At 42.6% G+C, this 22,469-nt stretch overlaps 1 long non-coding RNA gene across 1 annotated transcript; it reads left to right on the forward strand.

Annotated features, from left to right (window-relative positions):
• Positions 1 to 9,991: 9,991 nt before the first annotated feature.
• LOC142491904 (uncharacterized) lies at positions 9,992 to 21,697 on the forward strand. Its single transcript, XR_012800579.1, has 4 exons — positions 9,992 to 10,026; positions 12,261 to 12,347; positions 19,199 to 19,276; positions 19,407 to 21,697. It is a non-coding gene; the product is annotated as an uncharacterized LOC142491904 (long non-coding RNA).
• Positions 21,698 to 22,469: the final 772 nt, after the last annotated feature.

The following is a 22,469-nucleotide window of genomic DNA, read 5'->3' on the forward strand; positions in this document are numbered from 1 at the left end:
CGCCACGAGACTGTGAAATGCCTTTTTAGTGATTTCACGTTCTTTGTGGCGACTGCTTATCTCTTGGTCTAAGGGATTCAGCTCTATGCGAAGTGTGTGAACCTCATTCTGGATGATGTCCAAGTCTGTACTGAGACTTCTGACCTCCTGGTGAGAGACCTCCAGCTATATACTGAGAGCCTGAATCTGTTTTGAAAGACCTCCCGCTCGGTACCGAAACTGTGAAAACTCTTTCTGTGGGACTGCCAGCTCCATACGGAGGTTGCAAATCTCTTTCCGAGAGACTTCAAGCTCCATGCTGAGGCTGCAAAACTGCTTTTCACAGCATCCAAACTCTATACCGAGACAGAGGGCCTCCCTTTGAGCCTCCTACTGCTTCTCATCCATGTCGATAAGTTCAGAGTTCGCTGTCTCCAGAGCTGTCAACAGTTGATCCTGTCTTTCACCCTGCTTCTTGCTTCTTGTTACTGGCATCAAATTCAGTGCTCTCCAGAGCTGTGAAAAGATGACGCTGTAGTAGGGCAATGTATCTGGCCTGCTTGACCATAACTTCTTTAAACAATTGTTCCTGGCCTTTTGGCAATGGATATTCAAAGTTGGTCAAAGGATCATCACTCACTTGGTCAGCTCTGCTTCCCTGGTATGGTTTGTTGAGGATTTCTCCCTATCAGGACCGGATAAATACTTTTTCTGGGTACATAAACTCTGCCTTAGGCAATCTGGGGATTCTGTCATACATGGGATGAATCCTCCATTTGCTCTAGGCTGCATGGCAGATCAGTCCCCCTTTTTCTCCATGGGATCTGCAGACATGTTTGACACTTTCATGTTAATCAGAGATGTGGATGGCCGGTGCATCAAAAACAGATCAGTCCCGTACATGTGTATATAACCGCCTGGACCTCTGTACCGAGTTTATGAATAGCTTAACATCCCTAATAGGGAAAGGGACTAGTACCTAGTGTACACTGACACATATATTAGTACATGAATTGTCCCATAAGCTGTGTTAAATGATAAGCATGAACCCACAAGGGTGACTCACTGTTCAGCTTCACTTCTCCTCCAGTATGGTCCGAATGCGGTTCCTTCCTTAAACGGCTTGCCAATCCACCAGCAGAGTAATAGAAGGTAGAAAAAGCAGAAAAAAACAGGAGGAGGCTCACAAGTACATAAAGGTTTATTCTATAAGAGGATCAAACACATCCCCAAAAAGCAGCCAATAAGCACCACACCAACACGTTTCGGACCGTGTGCCCTTTATCAAGGTGTATCATGTTTGTGCACACACCTTTAAACCTGCTTGATGAGCCAGTTGGAGACTGGTTAATTGACTCTAGCTGTCATTAACCAGCTCCTTGCTGGAGTCATCAGCTACAGACAGACAGACTTTTGGTGTGCTGCCTTTTTAAACCAGGGAAAGGTCCTGTCACACACACCCTTAAGTTCCAGTAAAGGAACCGCACACAGATACTACTCATAACACAGATAGGGCAACCAATACCCCAGAGTAAGTATAGATTCATAATAATCAGTAATAAGTGACTCCTAGGGTGACACCCACTCCGATCCCAGAGTACAAGCCCTGTATCCAGGGGTGAGAGCAGACGTACAGAAGTTATAGTTAATGAAAATATTACACAACACATATAGTGTATATAGTGGCTAATAATCCCAAGGCAGTACATAAACAGATAGACATATACTGTAGGTGGTAGCAGCACCGTTCACACAAAATGGCAATATATACCCAGATAAGAAATGTGAATGTTCCCCCCTAGCATGTGGGTGAATAGTCCCCTAGTGACAAGTATCGCAAATGAGGTACCAGGACTCATAGATGCCTTTACAGATCACTTCACTTCAGGATCTTGCTTGTAAAAAGCATGACAGTGATAGGCTCGTATTTTATCCCATGGAGAAGACAGTGTTGAGCTCATATATCCAGAAACCTTCCGGAGCAGCAGCAACAGCAGCAGATACCTGTAGTCAAGGTTCCCTCCTCGCATGAATCTGGAACCTGCTCAAGCAGCATGCACCATAGTAATGTCAATTGATGGCCATGGGACAGGATATGCTTGGTCACTGGCTGGTCCGACTTGACCGTAGGTAGGGCCATCGTAATACTCAACCTGTGGACTGCCATTGGCTTTTTTAACTGTCCCTGGGTTTTCCCAATGTAGTATAACCCACACGGGCATTTGAATAACTATTCTAAATATGTACAATTGCATGTCAAATGCTACTTTATGTTATAGTGTTTGCCCGAGTGTGGGTGTTATTTCCCTTTTCTTAGCTCCTTATATGTAGGTCGATTTGAAGGACAATTGAAGATTGACCCGAGTAGCATAACCACAGGTTAAATAACACTATAAACAATAAACAAGATGTCTGTTTCTTCTGATTAAAATTTGCATGGCTTTTTTTGGTGGAGGAACTCATAAAAATTGATTTCTGACACCATTGTTTCAAAGATCAACGGGAAAATGCTCATAGTGATTAAGAAATGATTAGAAACGGTGCTGGAACACTGATTGTACGTACAGTAATTTAATACTGGCTGTGCATTTTCTGCCACATATTTTAACTTAAAGTTGGGTTACAGTATGTATTGTAGTTTAAATATGAATGAATGTGTCTTTGCTTAGAGTTCTGACATTTTACAAGATCACTAATACCTCTCAATATAGCACATCAATTTTGCTCTAGTTTTGCAGCTAGAAGATTTGGAAGTAATTCATAAGTCTCTCCTTTTGTCTGAGGTCTTTAGTATTCTAATGTCCGATGCATTTATCCACAGTAATTCTTCATCTTATCATGTTAAGAGAAAGAGAATTATCTTAGCGCAACTACATTGTATAGGATACAATATTTCACTGTTTAAATAATCTTACTGGTTATTAAGGAGATTCTAAAACTTGAGGACTAGTTTAAGTTGGTGGACATAAAAGAAGCAGAACGACAGTTATTTAAAAAAAAATCAATGCAAATTATTATGCCTTGAGCGATAAAACCTAGTAAATGTTTCACTTGGCAGCTCCATAAAGAGCAAAAATTAAACATGATCATGAAAATTAAAAAGGAGCAGGAAAAAGTCCTCACAAATCAGAGAGATCAATTATTTATTTGCTCAATATTATCAAACTTTGTACTGAAAAGTCATGTGGGAGCTGGATATCATAGATTTTAGGGCTCTGTTCCAGTACCAAATATATGAAGAAGTAAGAGTTAAATAGTAAAATTACCCGTGTAGAAATTGAATTTAAAAAAGCAGGCACACTATTGGATTTCAATATATGGTATACTTTTTACAATTACAAATGGTATTTGGCAGTATCAAAGAGACACGTGTTACCACTATTGTATCAGATATTGCAAGCATCAGTTTAAAAAAAAGCAAAGATTGCATATACAGTACGTACTGATATAAACACTCTCTATTAAATGCAGACCGGGTGCCAGGTCCACTTTAATGCACTGGTGGGCTCTGGAGAAAGTATAAACTAGTAGACCCCATTGAGCTTTAACCCTGAAGGCAGTTCTGTGAAATCAGTGTAGAAAAAGTTAATGAATGTATGCTTTATATAGAGAAGAATACTCTAACTGTAGCAGTGTCTCCAGTTGTGTGTGTGTTTATATATGCATATATAGTCCCGCCTCCAGTCTCCTTACACCTCCTCCTGATTGGCTGCATTACCCAGCAGCAGCCAATCAGGATGGAGTAAACTGCCCAGACCCCTAACAATTGCTCTGCTCTCTCCCTGCTCTGGGAGATCGGGGAAATCCCCTCACTAAGCAAGCTAGTGGCTGCCACCCCCTAAGTTTTGCGGCCCCCCAAATGTTGGCGCCCAAGGCGGCCGTCTGCTTGGCCTAATGTTTGAACCTGGGTGAGTGACAGTGGTGTACATGACGAATATCCACAAAGGTGGCTACGGTGTAAAAAAATTCTAATTTCCCTTACAAAAGTTGAATGATGTAACGGTTAACCCTATAACAGACAAATAACATGACAACAAATTGGGTGTTAAAACATTATTTTTACTGTTAAGTACTTGAGCCATTCAATAGCCACACCGCGGCCAGGGATAGAAATATTCACTGTGCCATCTGCCAGACACATACTGATTTTAAGTTAAAATAAATACAACTCTGCAAAATACAGCAAGTGATTCCGTTGGTTTCCCCCAGCCAAACCACAGCACATAAAGGCTGATTGGGTAGACGAGTCGAAGGCACCTACTCTTTGCAAAGGCCATATTTCAGGGATGTGAAACTCTCCTGGAAAATTTTTTCATCAACTTACCGGAACGTTATGGAAACCAATAGGATTGTTATTTTGTGTGATACATTTTGTACTTTTGTTTTTCACCATTTGAGCAGCAGGAGCCTTTAATAAATGAACCCCTCTTTTCCCATAGAAATTCTGTAAAAATCTTTATTAAATGAGCTAACTGAAAAACACAGGTACATATAATTTATTTTATCTTTAATATCATGTCAATTTCCTTATGGCCGGTTATAAGTGACATTTATCAAATTCTCCATAATGTGCAGACTTCAGTATTAAAATGTCAATGCTTCTGTAAAATGAATATTGGTTTGAGTAGCTTGCATGTGTGTGGCATCGTTTCTATTTCTGTTAACTTCTTGGAACAGAGTGTTCCTGTTCTCTATTAATCCATTTTAGGTCGCAAACAGTATTCAATACAAACATTTCTGCAGATGACCTTGTTTGAGCAACTATTGTTTGTGCGTGTAAGCTGGTCTGAACAATGAATACAGAGAAATGTTTTCCATGACCAAATGAGGGCTTTCATGCATTAAAAGGTTTGCTTCTTTTAGTTTAGCCTTCTTTTTTAGATATAACACATCTAAATTTCCTTGCTACTATTTTCAGCTGCAGTCCTGCTCTTAAAAAAACGCAGCAAAAACAGATTTATCAGGTTTAATTGCCTCCATTAACACGGAATGACCCAATAATTAACATGTGCGTTATCACCTTAACCAAGGCTTTCAATAGCATTCAGGGGGCCCGCTCCTTCTTCCCCTCCCCCCACCCATTGGCAGCCCTGCTGACCATCTCTCTGTCTTTTCCCCCAGATAGAGGCAGGCGGCATGAGATGATGGTATGCAGCTTCGGTGGGCCACCAGAGTGAAGCAGAGGAGCAGCCGGCAGAGGAGTTAGGAGTTTCACGGAGGCAGAGCAGGACAGCCGGGAGGACCAGCGTTCCCACCCAGAAGTTTTACTTACTTCCGGTATCTATGCTGCTACAGCGCTCTCCTCCCCGGCCGTCCTGCTCTGCCTCCGTGCAACCCTTAACTCCTCTGCCGGCTGCTCCTCTGCTTAACTCTGGTGGCCCACTTCCGCCACGTACCATTATCTCCCCCCGCCTGCCTCTATCACAACCCTGTCCCACAGGTTGGTATGGAGCGGGAGAGAGCTGGAGGAGGGGGAGAGAGCTAAGGAGGGATGATGAGGAGAGATATCATCCGATTTAAATTGAGGCAAACCTTTCTCCTGAATCTACTGAATACCTTCACTGCGAAAAATTATTGCTCATGGGCTCGCACATGTCTAGCTTTGCCACTTATAGCATTACTGTTAAATAACATGTCAGCACTAATGCTATGCAACACGTTAGTGGGAGCAGTAACATGTGCTACATCTGTAAGCCCTTTAATATCAAGCTTGTGACTCCAGAATTGCAAGACACTTTCTTTGCCATGTCCCAAAGGAACCTTGGTGCAATCTCTAGAAGCAAGAGATTGCAGAATTGTCTGTAGAAGAAGTTATGGAAGTTGGAGGATACATTTTGTATTGTACTGTATCAGGAGTTTCTTGTCCATCGTAAATAGGATATATCACAGTGAGGGGGTAACCAGACTCATAATAAAGGTTAAGCCCATTTGGTTACCTCTGATCCATGTTTTGGGGTTAAAGACTGTCAGCTCTTGAGCCCAACTGTTGTACTTGCATAAACGTAATTGTGCGACAATAAAGACTTTGTATATTTTTGCCTTTCCAGGGATGCCAGCAAGCAGGGATTGCTAGGGTATGAGTTTTAATGGGGGTGTAACAGGGGAGTAATTTGAGTAATGTGCCTTTAATCTAGCAGTGTGGTGGTTAACTGCTGGTAGTCAATTAATAAACACCACCTGCCTGATTTAGATTTCTTACAAAAGCCTGTCTGTTGAGACAGAAAGGGACTCCTTAGCTCACTTGTGAGCTGACCTTTGGAGACAGAGCAGTGGTTCTTGAGTCTCCCAGGAGAGACTGACCAAAAGAACACAGATCTCTGGAGCTGACCTGTCTTGAGCTCTGCCAGAAGACACAGCAGAGCTGATTTCAAGACACAGGGGAAACTACTAAACCTGAAGCTGACACACCCTGAGAGAAGGGAGCTGAACCAGGAACTGAGAAGATTTTCCCTCCAAGAAACAGATAAGACTTTCATTCGTAAGAGACTTCTTATATCTGCTTATTTCATGCTATGTGTTTGGGGCTGGGAGAAATGCTTGACTAAGGGAGATGTGAATTAATTGCATATTGTTTCACTAGAAATACTCCCAAGTGAATTGAAGCTTTGTTCCCCCCCCCCCCCTGTGTTTGGATGGATTTCCTGATGAAAAGGAAAAGGCACAATAAAGCCTTATTATAATTTCACCTTATAAAAGTCTCCAATTGTGTACCTCTGTGAACGTCCGTCAACAGGGTGTTTTGCAGAGAAAGTGTTGACAGAATGTGTCTAGGTAGTCAGGGTCCAGAGTTGCTGGATACCCAAAAAATGTACCCAGGAATCAGGTCTGATGAATGGAAGTCGTCCGGACTACCATTTGCCCCACCAGACTTGGAGGAGCCTAACCCAGCAGGTGGCATCTTAATAGCAAGGGACTAAGGTGGCAAACTTGCGCTTGTCCTTTGGCAGATTCAGATTCTCCACTTGCCCGGCTTCAGAGGCCGACATCGCTCTGATTGGCTGAGAGGAAAGTTCCCATGTTGTCATTGGCTATAGTATTTTGTGAATCAGTTCCAAAATACTATAATAAACCCCTAAGCCAATCAAACACGAGATTCTCAGCGCCAGAAGTCAAGCGGGATTTTTGAAAAGACTTAAAGATACTCTTGCGCGAATAGCAGAGTATCGGCTTCTGAAAATGTCCAGCTTTTAGGGACCAAGTTCTCAAAAACGAACGTAATGGTCACGGCTGGGATTTGCAGCTGATTTTAATTCCAGGGCGTTTGGAGCTCAGTCCCGGTCAAGGTTAAAGTCTGTTTTAGTGTGCACAGTAGCTAGGAAAGTCTAGTTTTTTTACCCCAGTTCCCAAGTAAGTGTGTCTTTTCTTATGTAGTTTGTGTATCATTGTGTGTATGCCAATTTATGCGAATAAATCACAATTTATTTCACTTTACCTGTTTTGCTCAATGTATGATCCTGGTAAAAAGGTGTAAATGCCTGGTCTCCCGTGACAGTATATGTGACAGTATATGACATGGCTATTTTAATTGAATAATGTCAAAATACTGTTTCAAAAAAATAATGTATGGTTCCCTATTCAATATGCTCTATTCTTGCTAGGAGCTGTAACCTTCCCAGCTAGGGGAAGGCAACTCCATGCCCGTATTGAATATGCTGTGAAACCACTTATTGGAGTAGAGTTTAATTCCATTATTTGAAAACAGCGAATGGCATATCGAATCTGGGCTATATGTCCAGGGATGGAACAACTTTTCTGTGCTGAGTGACCTTTCACTGCCAGACAGAGTACCCTCAGTCATGAGTTACTAAAGGGTTCCACAGCCCTAGAGATGGACAACATTTCCACAGGAAATCGAAGCTTCAAGTTCCTTTCAGCCCGGGAGAGATACAGCAAGAAGCAAAAGCAAGAACAGTGAAAGTGTCAGCAAGAAACAAAGCCCCAGAGACATCAAACTGCAATGCACTGTATCGCGCCAGAATTAGCTATGTCAGCCGTTAAAGTTATAGCAGATAGCCCTAATTCAGGCACGATACAGTGGATCATACTTTGCTGACTCCGGGGGAAAGAGGGAGGTAGTCAGAAAAGTATAGTAAAGGGGGCAGAGAGACACACAGATTAGATCAAATACTGAAAGCAAAAAAACAAGTTAAAAAAGCGCTAAACCTTAATGGTGAAAACACATAGACACAGGAATAACCTGTATAAACCTCTAATAGGGTAACTTAGTCCAGTAAAGGAAAGTCCACAATAGGGGTACTGATGCAGCCACCAGTATTAGAACACTTACCTGGGAAAAAATCTGGGAGATTCTGGGGCAGTCTCACAGTAAATGCATCAACATTGTCTGAACATTGCCTCAACATTTCTGTGAGATTCATAATGCCCCATCGGATTAACACAGCGGGGGGTCCCTGCAGTCCCATTCAAACTGAATGGGACTGCAGGGACCCATGCTGTGTAAATCCGATGGGCCATTTAGAATCTCACAGAAATGTTGAGGCATTTACTGTGAGACTGCCCTAGAATCTCCCAGGCAAGAGTTCTAATACTCGTGGCTGCATCTTTAGGTGCAGTCTTCTTCAGAGAGGTGTTTCCAAAGCTCCTGTATTCCAATTGTATACTGCAGAACAGGGGGCTAGAAGAGCACACAATCATAATAGTGTAAAACCTTTTAATAGGAGAAAATAACAGTTAAGTAGCATAATTACCAGATTGATGATTGAAAACAGCTTAAACATGGAGTCTGGGTTGCCCCAGCGGGTCCTGAGGCATCTGGTGGTCTCCCAGGAGCAGCGTCTTGCTCCATGCAATCTGTTGCCAGGGTGATGGTGATTCCACCAGCGTCCTCGTGTCCGCACAACGTCACTTCCGGAGATTTTTTTCTGATAAATCTGTTTTCTTGAGCAGTTTTGCCCCGTATATTCAGCAGGGGGACTTTTGGGATATGTTTTTGTACAATGAATGTACAAAATAAATACATTTACATAGTAGATGAGGTTGCAAAAAGATGTGTCCAACTTACTGTACGTTAAATTTAGACGACAGATACTTTATCCTATATTTATACTTACAGTATATTGAACCAGAGGAAGGCAAACAAAAACCCCTGTGACACATCAACCAATATCTCATAAAGGGAAAAATAAATTCCTTCCTGACTCCAATAATTTTATATATTTATAAAAATGTTTCACCAGGAAGTAATACATTGAGAGTTAACTCTTGTTTTCAAGTATGTCCTGGGCACAGTTATAAAAATACATGGTTACATTAAGAGAACAGGGGTTATACAGTCAACTCACAGACATTTCATGGACAGATAGAGTTGGAAAATTGGGTACAGGAGATAAAGGGCTGGTGAGTTTCAGATTGAAATAGAGCAGCTTTAACATCACTTTAACATCACCAAACGTGAGCGAACGGCAGCAAACGGCTCAAACCCTTTGGCTGTCCGCCTTTGGGGCAACGCAGATGTACACTGGGGTGATTGATTTTTAATGCAGCTTGCAAACAGTTTCTACATTCCACGGCAAAATGGTCCTCAAATCGATCACTTCGCAGGACAGGCCGAGCTTTTCTTGAGCCATGGTCGCAACTTCATAAAGCACATGAACCTGAGTACCCCAGGCAAGAAGAGTAACGTCACTTCCGTCTTGTACCACCTCCGCCACAGACAAGGGAATGTAATATGGCTCAACAGGAACCTGCTCCACTGCTGCTCTGTACAGTATCTTGGGCTCAAAGAAAATACAGGGGGTTTTATATTCTATAAAGGAAAGCAGCAAGCCTTTGGTCTGGATTGGATTTCTGGGGATGGCTATCAGATTAATCCCTGGATCAACATCCTTTCAATATTTACTTATTAGGTACAGAATATCCCTGTATACCTTTCCTTTCTAAAAATATGTTCATCCTTTTTTTTAAAGATATCTCTTGTATCTGCCATCACAGGCTCCATGGATAATGAGTTCCACATTTTAACTGCCCTTACTGTAAAGAACCCTTTTCTTTGTTCCAGGTGAAATCACCTTTCCTCCAACCAAACGGGTAAGTCCTTTGTACTGTCCTTGGGATGAATAGTTATTTTGTAAGCTTCTTGTATTGATGCTGAATATATGTGTGTATAGTTATCATATCTCCTCTTAGACGCCACTTTTCTAATGTAAACAAATGTAATTTCACTAGCCACCCTCATAAACCAGATTATCCATCCCATTTATTAATTAGGTGGCTCTTCTCTGAACCTCTTCTAGTTCCATAATGTCTTTTTTTTATGGAGTTTATCCATATCCTATAAAAGACTCAGTTGAAAACAAGTTTCTGTTTTTCTCTGATTCATATTTACAGGAATTTTTGGGAGGAACAACTCGCATGAATTGAGTTCTGGCACCATTGTTTCAAAGATCAACAAGAACATCCTCATAGTGATTAAGAAATTATTAGAAAATGGTGCTGGAACACTGATTGTAGGTAGTTTAATTCTGGCTTTGCATTTTCTGCTACATATCTTTATGTAAAGTTGGATTTGTTGTTGTTTTTTTAAATATTAATTAATTTGTCTTCGCTTAGGGTTCTGGCAATTTACCACCGTAATATATGGCACATACACTGAGGTCTTGTTTTGTAGCTAGAAGATTTTGATGCAAGCTCATTGTCTATCCTTTATCTGAGGTCTTTAGTATTCTTATATTGCATGCCTTTATCCATAGTAATTCTTCATCTTATCATATTAAGGAAAGATAATTATCTCAGCACAACTCCATTGTATAGTATGCCACAATTCACTGTTAAAATTATCTTCTGGGTTTTTAAGGAGATTTAAAACTTGAGGACTATTTTAAGTTGATGGACTTAAAAGAAGAAGCAGAATGACAGTTATTAAAAAAAATCAATGCAAATGATTATGCCTTGAGCGATAAAACCTAGTGAATGTTTGACATGGCAAGTCCATAAAGAGCAAAAATGAAATATGATCATGAAAATTAAATAAAAGCAGGAAAAAGTAATCACAATGATCACCGTAATCCATTATGTATTTACTCAATATTATCAAACTTTGTATGCAAAAGATATCTGGGAGCTGGATATCATAGCTTTGAGGAGGTTCCCGTACCAAATATATCCGCAGAAGTAAGAGTTAAATAAGAAAATGACCTGTGTAGAAATGGAATTTAAACAGCAGGCGTGCTGTTGGATTTCTATATATTGAACACTCTGCACAATTACAAATTGTATTTGGCAGTATCAAACAAACACGTGTTACCACTGTTGTATCAGACATTGCGTGCATCAGATAAAAATGATTGAATATATTAATGCACGGGTGGGCCCTTAAAAAAAAAAAAAACTAGTGGATCCCTTTGAGCCTTAACCCTGAAAGTGGAAAATAATGAAACAAATACATTTTGGTCGGGAGACGGGGAGTTAGTTATGAACCTGGGGAGTAGTTTTAAACCCCTCCCTACACAAATGTAATATTTCCAATTTAACTCCAGCTCAAGAGACAAACAAACTGTAACTTTAAGAGCCAAGAGCTACTGTATTATGTAAAGTCTGTGGTATACTCTACATCCACGGGTGCGAGATTACTCTTTCTACTCTCTAGTCATGTTCTAGAGTAGATTACCTATTAGTGGAGAACGCTCTTATAAGGCTGGTCTCACGTGCCAAATACCACTGAAACTTGGACAGATCATGCACCTTTGGAACTCTCCCTAGAGGATGTCATCCAGGCTCCTAAAATATTCTCCTGCATATAAAGCTTTATTATGCAATCCACTGTCAATATCTACAATAAACTAGAAGATTTCAATGTACTTTGATGTGAACGCCTTTCCAGAGATTTGTCATCCCTTGATCTAGGAATCCGAAAAGATCGTTATTAGAGGAGTGTTTAATAAAATTGCTTAAATCAACCGCAAGTCTAAATGAATACAAATTGAGTAGTTGATGCATGAGTAAGGCTAGCGAAAGAGATCATTGAAACTTGTTACAAATACAAAGAGCGGGGTCTAATAGTAATGACGTCATCTGGAAGACGCTGCCTTACGACACTTAAATGTGCGTCACTGCAGACCCCTGTTACATTGCTTTCAGTGCAGCCTTTATCGCTTGTGAATATTTTTGGCGGGCCCCCAATGGATGAGAATAGTTTATTACCAGGTTGGTGAGTACCAAAATCAGGCGATTGGAGTACAATAACTGTGATTTTGTAGATAATCCATATTAACAATGTTACAGAAGACCAATATTACACATATTTGTTATTTATTTATTTACAGTGGGGTATTTGGATTACCGCTGACCAGGTGTTTCTACTCGGCTTGCTATGCCAGGTGCCCCCATGACTCTGTGTTGTTTTGGACATAGTAAGTAGAGATGGATGAAATCGTCTCGATCCGTTCTGCTGATTTTTCCGGGCTTTCCCCGTCAAATCCGATCCACGGAATGAAATCCTGCGTTGGATTATTTCATTGGAAGGCTGCCAGGATTCTTCAAAATCTGTTTTTAGGTCTCCAGTTTAAATCCCCGTAACGTCTCTACATTGGTAATTATATACTCCTCCTCCCATAACAATTCTGCTTGACAGATTAGAATTCCGTTTAACGGATTCAGATTCAGAACCCATCAGATTGATTTTAAATACAGATGTAGTGCTATTTACTTTAGGTATGAACGCCATTTAGAGTTGGAGTGCAGCCGAAGTGCAGCCATGCTCGATTATGGTTCAGAGGAGAGAGAATTTCCCTGAAGGATTAACGCAGTGGGTGTCCCTGCATCTGAATGGGACTTTTGCAGTGTTAATACTACCGGTCTGCAACCAGTCTGTAAGACCTGTGCAGAGAGAGCACAGAGAAGCAGCCTCTGTTTGCCTGAGCAGCTCTTATAGCAATTCTAGCAATATGTATTATTATTTTTAATACACAGAATTGAAGCAGGTGGTCTCTGGACCTGAACCCCGTTAATTTCAGATCCGGAGACCCCCTGCTTCTCGAGGTTTGGTCTTCTGTAGGGGGTGCCGGTATCTCCTGCATGTCTCATTATCCCATGTCATGGCCAACGAAACCAGGACATTTAAACAGCCACAAGATACTGGCATCCCCTATGGAGGTCTGTATCACAGAAAGCCGTGGGTCCCCAGATCTGAAATGAATGGGGTTAAGCTTCGGAGTCTCCCTGCTTCAATACGGTGTACAAAAAAAAAACAAATAAAAGCAAAGCTTCATTACCTTCATGGCTAACTGTTAAGGTAATGAAGGGGTTAAACCCTTCCGGCACTCACCCCCAGGAAGTCTATGAACCCACCCCCACCCTTCTAAACTAATGCCCTATATCTCTCTTAGGGGTCTATGCAGTAAAAAAAAAAAAAAGGCACTTTTTGCCAGTTTCTCGCCAAAAATGCCTGCTGTGACTCAGTAAGCCCAGAGAAGCTGGCGAGAAGAGCAAAAATCTCCGTTTTTTTGCCGATAATTTTTTTCAGAAAACGCGCAGCGAAAACCCACTTTTCGGCACTGTTCGCCACTTTTTTAAACTCGCTGAATTCTAGTAGCCCCGATCAGCTTTTCGCCGCTACTCGCCGCTCTAAAAGTGAGAATTCCTCTCCAAACAATCCGCCACAAAAAGTTGGCAAGAAGCTAGGGAGAAGCGGAGAGAGAGGGAACTTAGAAAAAATTAGGCCCTTTTCCTGTTTCGGATTGATGCCGGGGTATCTGGAGCTGATACCCATTAATATCAGCAGCGGAGACCCCTGGCATGCATCCGATGCAGAAAAATGCATTTACAGTCACTTCATTACCATAATGGCTAACCGCTAAGGCAATGAAGGGGTTAACTACCCGTGCCAGGCTTATTGTGGGTAGCGGGAGTGGGTGAAGGGGGTATTTGGCCTTTGTGGGGTGTTTAGGTCTTGCGAGTTGACTGTGGGTGGAATTAACCCCTTCATTACCTTAGCGGTTAATACCGCTGAGGTAATGAAGGGGGTAACCCCTCCAGCTATCCACCCGCAAGGTCTAAACACCCATCATTGGGGATAATACCCCTTCACCCACCCCCGCTACCCACGATAAAAACAATACACACTACAGCCCCACTACCCACCTCGTAGGCCCTCAATAAACATTGCTATATCAAATACACCACCCACCCCCTGTTCACCCAACAACCCCTATACCTCCCTAACATACAGTACGTTTTTTTTATGCACAGTGGGTGTCCGGGGGTCCCCGCTTGCCTACAGTACCAATTCTCTGCCAAAAAAATATAAATTCAAAATACATAAATACTTTAAAATAAATGGTTTGAGACTAAGAGTAGGTATTCATCACACTTATTACGGTTATGGTGAGTAAAAAAAGTGACAAAAAGTAAATATATATAGGCATGATGAAGCCACTGTACAAATGAATGGGTGAAGGGTGGGGGTAGTTGCCTGGGGAGGGTGGGTTAGGGTATCAGAGCAGGGTGGGTTAACCCCTTAATTACTATAGCGGTTATTAACCGCTAAGGTGATTAAGGGGTTAGGGGCATTAGAATGTATTTGCTATGTATTTCTCTGCCAATGGAGGACAGGGACCTGCTTTATCCTGACGAGGACGCCCTTCATATTTCTGTGGTAAGCAGAACTGTATTTATTTACTTTATTTATGCTGGTTAATGTGTTTAATAATGGGCAAATAATCTATTATCCATATCTGGATAATAGTTATTTTGCCCAACACTGCACTGCATGTGTTTGGTGGTGGTGAGGGGGGGGGTATTATTTATTATTATTATTTATTTAAATGTAGGCCATGTTTTTTTTTTACACACAGGTTTGGTACCTTAGTTTTGCGGGGATCTATGGAGACCACCTGAGGACCCCCGAACACCCATGGGTACCACCTGCGGACCCACAGGGCAACCTGCAGGGAAGAACCGGGGGGCCCCAGACCCCCGTTGGGAACCACCCGAGGGTCCACAGACACCTGTGGGGATGACCCGGGGACTCCCAGACACTCGCGGGCCCACCCGTGGACCCCACTTTGAGGCCCATGGCACCTAGCGGGGACCACCCGGAGACCCCCAGACACCTGTGGGCACCCCCTTCTGGTGCACTGTGGGGCCTGCAGACACCCGTCGTTTTGTTGGCTAGTGGTTTTATTTGTTTCATAGTTTGCTTGGATAGTTGTTTATTTAATTGTATTGTTTTAGAATAACATAATTGTAATAATTTTGCTATTTTGGTGATAGATAATTATTTGTGATGTGTACTATTAGGCTATTTAGTCTTTTATTGTTGGGGAGTATAGGTGCTTGTGTATTTCTTTGATTATTGTGTATTTTTGGTCTTAATTATTTTTATTACAGTAGGTTGACATAGTGGAATAGTGAGAGAGTGATATAGTGGCTTATCATGCCCATATTATATGGGTATGATATACCACTGTGCCATTCAATGGGTACAGGGTGGGAATAGTGGATCTGGGGTGGGTGGTTAGGCCTCCCGGGTGGGTAGCTGGGGATGGGGGTTAACACCTTAATTACTATAGCGGTTATTAACCGCTAAGGTGATTAAGGTGTCAGGGGCCATTAGATTGTATTTTTTCTTGAATTCTTTCTGGCAACAGAGGACATGGACCTGGAGTATGCTGATGAGGACCTCCTTCATGAAGGCATGGGTAAGTTTAACGTTTTATTTACTTTATTTCTGCTGGCTAGCTAATGTTTGATTTTATAATGGGCAAATGCACTATTATCCATATTTGGATAATAGTATTTTTGCCCATTACTGTATGTGTTTGGGAGTGGGGTGGGGGGTTGTGGGGGGTAGTGGAGGTGGGTAGAAGGGTTGTGTTTATTTTTGTTTCTTGGGGGTAGAGGGGTTGGTTGAAGGGGATTGTAGCCTCAAGGATGGATGTTTAGGCCTTCCGGGGCATAGCGGGACTGGTTAACCGCTTGATTACCACAGCGGTTCCCACCGCTATGGTAGTGAAGAGGTTAACTCCTCCTGCAACCTTCCAGACAGCCTAATCACCCACCCTTGGACTACTTCATCCATCCCCTCTGCCCCATGAAACAGGCTTTTGAGGCTTAACCCATTAATTGCCTTAGCGGCTAGCCACTAAGTTAACAAAACTTTTGTAATATAAATTTTAATACTAGTGTAGATGAGCAGGAAGTCCCCGTGGCAGAACCGCGTTGATTTGAGGTCCGGGGACCCACTGCTTCTCGAGATAACGGCCCTGTTATGGGGTGCCGGTATCTCCCATGCATTTAAATGTCCCGTGTCACGTGACCGTGGGAATTAAATGCATAGGAGATATGGGCACCCCATAACGGGGCCTGTATCTCGGGAAGCAGGGGGTCCCCGGACCTCAAATCAAAACAGTTATGCTCCAGAGACCCCTTGCTCATCTACACTAGTATTACATTTTATATTAAAAACTTTTGTGCGCTGTCGAGATATGCGCAGGGAGACTCCGCTTTCTCTGCAGCTTAATGAAATCAACGGGTAAGGGCTTTTCAAAGAGGCGATCATAATGTCGCCGGCTACTCGCCCATTTTGGTAATTTTGCTATCACATGTAATCGAGGCTCTCTGAATTCCGTGATAGCAACGCTCAAAAAACTGGCAAATTAAATGGCCAAGCAATTATTTTTTATGAACGCTTATAGCACAGGCCCCTTCATTTTTATTTTTCATTTAGATTTTTTGCCACGGTTTTTTTTTTTTTTTTTTTTTTTCAATTAAAGTACAGTATACACAAACCCAGATTTACTTCCAGGTACTTGGCCAGGAGATTGTAACCTTTGTAAAGAAGCCAGACTGAATAGATGTTCTGACCTATTCTTGGTTAATAATAATTTAAAATCATTAAATCTCTCTAAGGTCAATTTAATATGACAAATTCTGAGGTTTTTAAGCTATAAACAGTTGATGCATTATGTACTCTTGACTCTTACTTAAAGGTCTAACACACCAATCAAATTTTCATTACTATAATAACTACACTAGAGGGTGTAACCTCCACTGTGTATCAAATGTTGACTAGAATAGATGATCACTCTAAAGATTCTGTAGTTACAGGTACGTGTTACAATCTTAATCTAGGCAAGTAGTTTGACCTAGAGGATTGGTCAGACATCTGGGAGGGTGGTGCCCACCCTTCTACTGTATTTGCACCTCAATTATAGGAAACTATTAAAAAGATAGACTGCATAATATATAGGATGGACCTCAGTGGCCAGAACAGCAGGCAGAAGTGAAGACATAATGGGGTCACAAGCAGGGGCCCGAGGCAGGTAGCAAGGTAGCATTGTTGGTTCATGGGTCGAAGCCAGAGGTAAGCGGTGATAAGGCGTTATCGGTGTCACAGGCAGGTCGAAGTTCAGCATTGAAGAGGGAGGAACACAGAAACAGGAAGGGGGCACGGGAACAGGACTGGGTGCACGGGAAAAGGACCGGAACAAGCAAATAAAGGCATGGACCTTTAATGATAACTAAGACTCAACGTGGTATAGGTACAGAGAAAAAGGGCACAGAGAACAGAGCGAGAAAAAAAACAAAGGCAAAGTTAAAACAGAAGACAGGAAAATATAGAGGCAGGGAAAACACAGAAGACAGGACACTAAATAGAACCAAGAGCAAAAGGCAGAGGAAAATCCAAGAGAAGACAAAAGCAGCAGCACACCCAATGGACAAGCAAGGAAACTAGGAATAGAGTGAGAGTCTTAGGTATAAATACCCAGTGGGTTGGGATACAGATCTAGCAGACCTCATTGTTCACAGAAAATCCCAGTTTCCATAGACTTCAAAGGGCCTGTGACTCGGGAAGCAGGGGTCCCTGGGGCAGAAATCAAAGCGGTTCAGCTCAGGAGACCCCCTGCTTCCACACACTATTATTAAAAATTACATTAAAGCAGATTCATTACCTTAGCGTATAGCCTCTACAACAATGAAGGGGTTAAGGCACAATAGAAGATTTATTGGGGGCAGAGGGGGTGAGGGGGTGAGTTAAGGGGGACACAGCCCTTCACTTACCCCCACTGTCCCCAATAAACATTACAATATGTACTACTCAACAATACATAACCCACCTGCCCCAACAACCCCTATAACCCCCTAACACACCTAAAAGCATTTTGTTATTTTTTCTGCACAGGATTGATACCAGATGCCAGCGGGGGTCCTCGGGTGGTCCCTGCTTATGTCCGGGGGCCCTCGGGTTGTCCCCGCAGGGGTCCTCGGATGGTTCCCTCGGGTGTTCGCTGGCCTGCGGAACCAATCCTGTGCATAAAAAACAATATGCAATACATTCAAATAAATACACCCCCCCAATACATACTGTACAGTAATGGGCAAAATTAATATTATCCAGATATGGATAATAGCGCATTTGCACACTAAAAATAAAACATAAATAAGCAGCATAAAGTAAATAAAACTGGCACTTTTGCCAGGATGAAGGCCGTCCTCATCCTCATCACCGTCCTTGTCCTCCATGGGCATCAACAATACAATAAAAAATACAATCTAATGGTCCCTAACCCCATAATCACCTTAGCGGTTAGAAACCGCTATAGTATTAAGGGGTAAACCCACCCTTCCCCGCTACCCACCTGGGAGGTCTAACCACCCTACCCGGGGAAACTGCCCCCACCCTCCACACCCGCTACCCATTGATTGGCACAGTGTTAACATATGGCCATATAATATGGGCATCCTTTGCTACTATAACAATAAATGGGGAAGCTAAAAAAAACAGGCCCAAAATAAAACACATTAACAACATAAACACATTACAAATGCCAATAAACCAATTGATTGACACAGTGTTAAAGCATGCCCATATAATATGGACATGATTTAACACTATGGCAGTCACTGGTCAACCTAAAAAATAAACAACCACCAACAATATCCAATTCAATCAAAACACTCACCAAATAAACAACAATAAAAAACTAAACACAACAAAATTACCAGCAATCAACAAAGCAAAACCAAATAAGCACCAGAATTAATAATCCAAACACCCCAAAAAAATCAATAAATAAAAGAAACTCCAAATGAAACTTCAAATAAACACCATTATTAAAAACCAAACAACAAAAAAGTAACAGAAATAAACAATTGAAAACACCACAAACGTTTCCATCATTAAAAATCTAAACACAAAAAATAGCCGAAATTATTAAAAGCAAAGAATCAAATTACCTTCAATGTTTTTTCTTACCTTTAGATGTCTTCACCCTTCGATTCCCGGGGTCTCAGGAAGCTCTCGAACAAATACAGGATCCACAACAGCCACGGCACTCAAGTAAAGTCATTTTCTTCTTTATGTTCTTCTCTCTTTTCTTCTTTCTATATCTTCATCTGTTAATTGTAATCCAATTGGGGGTCTTCTTTCTTCTTCTTCATCTGTATCTTCATTTTATTTTCCGGCATAGCCTTGGTACTGCAGGCCAGTTGGGACCCCCGAAAACACGCAGGGACCATTTGAGGACCCACGTGGGGCCCCCCGGGCATCCCTGGACACCACCCAAGGACCCCCAGACACCCAGAGAGGACCATCCGAGGACCCCCCTACAACTTTGGGGCCCCCTGACACCAGTAGGGAATACCAGGAAGCCCCCAGGCACCCACGGAACCACCTGAGGAACCCAGACACCTGTGGGGACCACATGGAGGCCAACGGACACCCACCGGGATCACCCAAGAACCCCTAGACACCCGTGGGGCCCCCAGAGACCCGCAGGGACCACTTGGAGGCCTCAGGACACCCGCTGGGACAACCCAGAGGCCCCAGTTGGCCTCTGGTATCAATACTGCGCTGGAAAATAATAATAATGCTTTTATGCATGTCTCAATCTCTTTTGCGCCAGCCTTTAGCTGGTCAAAAAAGATGGCAAGACTTTATACAATGATAAATTTATCACTGCTTTGTGAATAGCATTTTCTGGCAAACAACGTTGGGTTTGCCTTTTTTGGCCCATCCCTGACTGTTTAAGGGTGATAAAAAGCCATTATAGCGCGCTACTACACTGTTATCACTGCTTTGCGAATAGCAGAGCAGGCAGTATCACGCTATAAAGGCATTTATCGCCCACTAACCCACTTATCAGGGCTTTGTGAATAGGCCCCTTAGTTTGGTTTTCTGGAACATTTGTCCGGCTCTTTATCACCTATCCTAGCACATAAGCTAATATAGGGAAACCCTGCAAACCGTTAATTAAAGTTCTCAGAGGATTTACTCTTCTGGTCCTTGTCCAATTGACTTAAACCCTTTATATGGGTCTCAGATTTTGCCTGCCTAAAACCTGAAAGTAGTGACTGCCTATAACAAACACTATTAAGTGCATCCCCAAAAATCTTGTATAACAGGGTATGTCCCATCATACCTTTCTTTCCCCACATAGTATATCTGCTATGTAAGTCCCGTTAGGTTCCAGGCAGTAGCAGGTTAATCTATGGGCCAGTGACCCCCCTTCTGCTTCCCCTTGAAAGTGAAGAAAGAGAGGTGGTGACTCATGGGCTGTGTACAGCCCATTAGAGGTGGGTACAGTCCATGAGCCCGCCCCTTCCAGAGCTTTCCAAGGAAGAGCATCAAAGTTAGAGGAGTCGGCCTCTGCTCCCCAAGGAGAGAGGAAGGGCTGTCAGCCTCTCCCATCACGAGGATGGGAGGTCTCCCTCTGTGTCATTTAATGCCTTCTCCCCTGTACCCATCAGATCCGATAGCATAGGATCTGATTCCTTATCACCTGACCAAGGTAGTTGGTGGTACCCTCTTTTCCAGGGGTATGCCCCTGAGTTAAAGTATACGAGGTTCATCCTGCGGAGTATCCCTATAGTTGACCATTGGTGGGAGGAAGGTGCCTTCACCATGGAGGAGTCAGCTGAAGCTCTCTGTAAGAGAGAGAGAGAGCGAGATCAAATTGGGAGTACGCATCCCTAAGGGCTCTGAAAATTTGAAACGAAGGATAAACCCAAAAGATCCAGGGTTTTGGGTACTACCCGGCCAGGGAGCTGGCCGGAAGGTGCTTAAACTAAGCAGGGCTGACCAGGCCATAAGAGCTAGGTTCCGGCAGTCCCATTGGTATCACTTCCCCTTTGTCCCTGAACCCATCACGCAGGACATAAAGGACCATCGCCATGAGTGGTTGAGGCTAGCTGTCATTAATTACCTGCAGCATAAGACTAGCCATAATGAGTTTCGTACAGAGTCACTCATTTTCTCTATCATGGGGTAGTGGGTGATAGGCACCTGCATCTATATGGACAGGGTAGAGGTCCGCCAGGAAGCTGGTGTACCCAAGGTCTACTCCATATGGGTAGAGGATGATGGGCGGCTTGTTAAAAAGCCGGACCCTAGGTATTACCATTAGGGTTATACATCTAATGTTAAAATAGTTATCATCATTGATATCAATGGATGATATGATTATGTGTATTACTATACTGCTGTATATGTGAAACACACAAAGACACAAAGAAAACCCTATAGTAAGCACACAGATATATCTGTAAAGACTATCAACACAAATGCTGCTATGAAGAACTGCTGCAAGTATACACCACAATAAATCATGTTCAACTATACCTCTGCCAGGTGTCAGTTCCTGGGCAGGGGGGTAAGGAGTGCAGTGATGGGGGCTGAGACCCATACACCCTGGGTTCCATCACAGCTGGAGGCGCTGAAACACCAAGAGAAGAAGAACATAGAGATCCACCTCAGCCTGTCCTGTCCTGTCTCATTACCACCTAAGCAGACAGCTCAGTACTCCTGCTGCCTACAGGTATAGCACCACATACCTGGTAATGCGTGTAGATCCCCAGTACTGGTCCCTACTGTATATGAGATTGGGGGGAAACAGTGTTACACTTGTATCACACACTCTGTATATGATTCCTTAAAGAACACATCCAAATGTTTAGTATCAGTCTTTTCTATTGGACCCCTTCGTCTGATAACTAATCAGGCACATCTGCAAGATCCTATTAATTTCTCATCTGATCTACAGTACAGGCAGTCCTCGGTTATCCGACACAATGTGTTACTCAAAATGGCGTTGGATAGCGAAACGTTGTAAAGCGAAACACATTTTCCCATAGGAACACTGTTTAAATGAAAGGTTCCGTTCCTGAAGGCATTTTTAACACTAAAATACACCAAATAGTTTATGCAGGAAATAAGATATGCAGCACACACATAAATTATATAGTGTATATACTGTATTATATATATAATATAACATAATAAATAATATATTATGTAGTATAATATAATATTATATAGTTTAATATAATCTTATACTATATTAGTGAAAGCACTGTATGCCTGCCTGCCTGGATGTCCGGTGTCCCTAGGGGAAATCTCATTGGTCCCTTGGGCCGCCCGCCCCCGCACACCTCTCATTGGCCTGAGGCGGAGTGACGGGCCACACACACACACACACACACACACACACACACACACACACACACACACACACACACACACACACACACACACA

The sequence above is a fragment of the Ascaphus truei genome, chromosome 4, assembly GCF_040206685.1.
Source record: "Ascaphus truei isolate aAscTru1 chromosome 4, aAscTru1.hap1, whole genome shotgun sequence".
Classification (NCBI taxonomy): Eukaryota; Metazoa; Chordata; class Amphibia; order Anura; family Ascaphidae; genus Ascaphus; species Ascaphus truei.